Consider the following 6,000-nt stretch of genomic DNA (forward strand, 5'->3'; position numbering starts at 1 on the left):
TCGAGTTCAATTGAAAACCGCCGTCTCGTTTAATAGAATATTCACTGTCAGTCGCCTCTCTAGGATTCATTAACAATATAACTCCAAAAGATGTATAGGGCACAGTTTTTGTCTCACTGTAATTCATTACATGGCCAGTGAAAATACAATGCTCGGCGATGTCAAGACTAACTAGGCTGAAGGAGGCGAGTGTGCCTCTGATGTTCAATAGTGCGATCTTACACAGTACGCGTCGTTTGCCCTATATACTCGTAAGATTTGCCTCATTCGCACGGAAGCCTGTAAACACCTGCCTGGAGCAGCTATAGATCGTATTTAGCCGATCCCAATAGTAACGATTTTTTTTCCTATGAGTAAAAATTTTGTCGCTGTTGAGGGGGATCTATTCAAACGTTTAAAATGGCTCTGAGCACTATGGGACTCAACATCCGAGGTCATCCGTCCCCTAGAACTTAGAACTACTTAAACCTAACTAACCTAAGGACACCACACACATCCATGCCCGAGGCAGGATTCGAACCTGCGACCGTAGCAGTCATGCGGTTCCGGACTGAAGTGCCTAGAACCGCACGGCCACCACGGCCGGCCGGGGGGGATCTGTCAATGACGACCTGGAACTCCGAAAGGTAGGTGTTCACAGTATTCCGTGGGAATGTGGCAATTCTTTGATATTTATTTATTTCATTAACAGTACGAGTAACCCACCGCCTTCAAATGTAAGGTGGGTCGGAGACTTGTAAATCTTAGAGCCAAGACCTCTCATTATTACAGTCTTATTGATATACAGTTGTTAATGCTTTTTATAAAATAATATAAAGAACATAATATATAAAGATTTCTCTAAGCTTACAGCGAATTGAATGCTTAACAATTGTAAAAATGGTTGTATATAATTTGTTTCTGCCTAGTTGATTAGAATATAATTTATATAATGAAAATGTCAAAGAAAAATAAAAAAATGAAAATCTAATAGAATGAGTTTGGTGAAAATAATTTGCTATGAGTGGAGGGAAGTGATATACTGTATTTGGATGTGTAATATAGCATGTTGGTTGATAAAGGCCTGTTTCTACCTATTTCAGGTGAGAAGGTCTACGTAGAACCTCAAACTATCCCCATCTGAAATGGTTTGTGCGTCGCCACTTCGACGACTTTAGCGTTAATAGTGATGACATGATGATGAGGACAACATATACAACCAGTTCCGAGAGAAGAAAATTCCCGACTCTGCCGGGGATCGAACTTGCAGCTCGGAAATCGAGACGCAGCAACACTGACCACAAGGCCATGAGCTACTTACTTTCTCTCCAAAAGGCAACAATACAAGGGGGTGAGATGTTGTTAAAGGGAGAGAGGGATGTGATTGACTTCAGTCACGCGTCACGTCCACAGTGACATTGTACAGAATTGTGAGGAAATTTGGTAACGATGTTACGTCATTAACGCACCGTACACCTCATATGATCTTCTGACCTCTGTCCTTTTTTTTTTTTGTTTTGTCGACCCTATGCTATTTGAAGCTTCGCCTACCCGAAATTGACGTCCCAGCGAAAGGCTGAAAGTACCTTTGAGCCAAATTATATACTTACGCGTCAGAATGGGGCTAAAATTATAGGATTACCATTTAATTCTCTTGTTCCGCGCATACCAATTCCGCTTCTACCAGTAAATGTTTCCCAACTAAAAAACTGGAAATGCCACTGACGGAAATTTTAATTCTGTTTACAATTGATGTGTCTAATTTGGAAGATTCTCATACGCCCCATCAAATGGCCGATGCTAAGTTGATGGAGAAGGTAATTTTTTTAAATAAAACGAAAGTGGAAGAAGAGAACGGTAGCTGTAGATTTTAACAACGAAAGTACAGATAATTAATTAATTTAAAAAGGAAGGTATACGTAGGCACCAGGTGGCCAAATTCTCTAGATAGGGGATCCTGGTCACAAACGCCATATGCACTTTTTATCTCAATGGAGGTCGAAACAGTGATACCCTGCGTTTAAATCAGACGGTTCTCTGACTGGTACTTGAGGAAAAGTTTTCAGGCACGCCACTGCTCACTATCGGGACGAAACGGACTCAGGAGGTGGTATAAAGAGCAACAATGAAACCACAGCTCCCACTGGCTGATATGGCTGACTATCGTCCCACCCCTCCCCCCTTCACATCCAACCATTCTCTAAGGCCATTGTGGCGCTGCAACAACACTGCACCTTATCTTATCCCTCTGGAATGTAGCACGACTGCAATTTCTGCTCTGATGTACAAATCGGAACTACTAGAGACCGATCAAAATCAATGGACGAATTTTGAACTTGATCCGAAGCAGCCCCCACAGTGCCGTAACACCCTCAGTTCCATCTGCACACCTTTATTAATTATTTTAAAAAACATATGCTACTCTATAGAGACAAACCTTGACCGACTGCGCGCAGGCGACTTTGCCCACACGCTATGGCAGAGTGGTACAGTATTACGCTGTTTCTATAGCGCCTGTTTGTGTGCACGCAGATTCTGGGAGGTATCTAAGGCTTGCCTGCACTCAGGCGCCTAGCATTTGATCAATGGCTGTACAGTGTCAAAGGTAGTTAAAAATTTCGCTCTGTTGCACGCTGCACTGCGAAGTATCGTTTCCCAACAGGAAATGAGTGTAAATGAGAAACCCCAAGGAAAGAGGTGTTTACCCTGAGGACGTTTCTGTCACCTCCTGATGCAATATGGCTTCGGTGGACAAGGTGACTTTGACCTCCATCGAAGAAGGGTCAACAGCATAGGTGAGGTGTGGATGAGAGATGAGGGGTGACGATTCTTCCATCGTGTGTCACGTCCATGGTGATATTGGGCAGAATTCGTTGCGAAACGTGGTGCCAAACCCACCTTAAACCTCACATGATTTTCTGAGCTATATCCCTTTTTTCGCATGTGTCGATAGATCGCTGACAGAAGCCTCACCGAGCCTGAGGGTGATATCACAGGTCTCCACGATTTTTCACCATTGCAGAGTAATTTTAGCAGAATTTGAAAATTCTGCGTCTTTCTGGGTGAAAATTACTGGATTTCCAAAAAGTTTGCTTTTGATTTTTTTGTGCTGTGAATCACACGGTGAGACTGAATTTCTGTATAAGTAACACAATATATCAAACGATGCTTTGAAAGTTGACTACTGATCAGAGAAGTTAAGTTTTGATGTTCGACATCAGAACGTAAAAGTTCCAGAGTTACATGTCAAGCGAACACATGAAGGTATAGATATTCGCTTTATAATTTCAACGCCTTTTTCCCGGGACAAGGTCACCACAACAAATGTATGTTTCACTTTTTATACTGGACCACCACGACCAAACAGTTTTCATGTAATAATAATACATCCACATGAAGTGTGTCCTGTATTTACAGTATAATAACATTTTAATCTGAATTTAATGTTTGTGGTTAACGTATGTCACATATACACTCCTGGAAATTGAAATAAGAACACCGTGAATTCATTGTCCCAGGAAGGGGAAACTTTATTGACACATTCCTGGGCTCAGATACATCACATGATCACACTGACAGAACCACAGGCACATAGACACAGGCAACAGAGCATGCACAATGTCGGCAGTAGTACAGTGTATATCCACCTTTCGCAGCAATACAGGCTGCTATTCTCCCATGGAGACGTTTGTAGAGATGCTGGATGTAGTCCTGTGGAACGGCTTGCCATGCCATTTCAACCTGGTGCCTCAGTTGGACCAGCGTTCGTGCTGGACTTGCAGACCGCGTGAGACGACGCTTCATCCTGTCCCAAACATGCTCAATGGGGGACAGATCCGGAGATCTTGCTGGCCAGGGTAGTTGACTTACACCTTCTAGAGCACGTTGGGTGGCACGGGATACATGCGGACGTGCATTGTCCTGTTGGAACAGCAAGTTCCCTTGCCGGTCTAGGAATGGTAGAACGATGGGTTCGATGACGGTTTGGATGTACCGTGCACTATTCAGTGTCCCCTCGACGATCACCAGAGGTGTACGGCCAGTGTAGGAGATCGCTCCCCACACCATGATGCCGGGTGTTGGCCCTGTGTGCTTCGGTCGTATGCAGTCCTGATTGTGGCGCTCACCTGCACGGCGCCAAACACGCATACGACCATCATTGGCACCAAGGCAGAAGCGACTCTCATCGCTGAAGACGACACGTCTCCATTCGTCCCTCCATTCACGCCTGTCGCGACACCACTGGAGGCGGGCTGCACGATGTTGGGGCGTGAGCGGAAGACGGCCTAACGGTGTGTGGGACCGTAGCCCAGCTTCATGGAGACGGTTGCGAATGGTCCTCGGCGATACCCCAGGAGCAACAGTGTCCCTAATTTGCTGGGAAGTGGCGGTGCGGTCCCCTACGGCACTGCGTAGGATCCTACGGTCTTGGCGTGCATCCGTGCGTCGCTGCGGTCCGGTCCCAGGTCGATGGGCACGTGCACCTTCCGCCGACCACTGGCGACAACATCGATGTACTGTGGAGACCTCACGCCCCACGTGTTGAGCAATTAGGCGGTACGTCCACCCGGCCTCCCGCATGCCCACTATACGCCCTCGCTCAAAGTCCGTCAACTGCACATACGGTCCACGTCCACGCTGTCGCGGCATGCTACCAGTGTTAAAGACTGCGATGGAGCTCCGTATGCCACGGCAAACTGGCTGATACTGACGGCGGCGGTGCACAAATGCTGCGCAGCTAGCGCCATTCGACGGCCAACACCGCGGTTCCTGGTGTGTCCGCTGTGCCGTGCGTGTGATCATTGCTTGTACAGCCCTCTCGCAGTGTCCGGAGCAAGTATGGTGGGTCTGACACACCGGTGTCAGTGTGTTCTTTTTTCCATTTCCAGGAGTGTATATTTTGATTGTAACAGTCTCTGTTGCACAGCGCGACACTTGATAAGTAGTTTTCATTACTTTTAATCTTCGTCAACTTCAGATCTAAAATTAAATGAAGTAGAACGTTAATAATTAATAGGGATTGAGAATATTAAAAATATACCTGAATAAGAAGATTACATAGACAGAAAATAATTAAACTTGAAATATTTTGAAAATGACCTGATTAATCACGAGTTGTTAGGTGTCAAAATTCTTTAACAGAACATAGGCATAAGCTTCATACCAAATGAAACAGCTCTATAGTATCCAAAATGAGATTTTCACTCTGCAGTCGAGTGTGCGCTGATATCAAACTTCCTGGCAGATTAAAACTGTGTGCCGGACCGAGACTAGAGCTCGGGACCTTTGCCTTTCGCGGGCAAGTGCTCTACCAACCTGAGCAACCCTAGCACGACTCATACCCCGTCCTCACAGCTGTACTTCTGCCAGTACCTCGTCTCCTACCTTCCAAATTTTGCAGAAGCTCTCATGCGAGGAGTCTCGGTCCGGCACACAGTTTTAATCCGCCAGGAAGTTTCAGCTCTATAGTATACTTTTGAGTCATCAGTCTTCTGCGTGGTTTCCTGTGGGCTACTACGAATTCCTCTCCTATGCCAAAATTTTCATCTGAGAGTAGCAATCGCAACAGAAGTCCTGAATTATTCGGTGAATGTTTTTCATTTTCTGTCTTCCTCTCTACGTGATATACCTTTCCTGGCCGATACCACGGAGAACCTCCTCATTTCTTATCAGACCACCTAATTTTCAAGATTTTGTGTAAAGAATATTTTCCCTTTTTCGTTTTTTTTTTCGTTTTTTTTTTCGTTTGATGTAGCATCTGGATAAAAATGCTGTTCAGTAGGGCCCACGTTCTTTATTCTCAGTACATACATGTAATTACCATGTATTCATTTTTGCTACATATTGTGGTAGTTATTTTTAACAAAATTATTTTATTCCTTTTGTATCTTTTATATATCCTGTTTTATTAAAACAACTAAATATGTATCGAATCGATGCAGTATTGTACTAGTTGCGTATTTCTCACAGCTGAGCGTTTATCACACTATTAGCGCCCAGTAAGTAGCGTACTCTACGCCG

Source organism: Schistocerca gregaria, chromosome 7 (assembly GCF_023897955.1).
Source record: "Schistocerca gregaria isolate iqSchGreg1 chromosome 7, iqSchGreg1.2, whole genome shotgun sequence".
Taxonomy (NCBI): domain Eukaryota; kingdom Metazoa; phylum Arthropoda; class Insecta; order Orthoptera; family Acrididae; genus Schistocerca; species Schistocerca gregaria.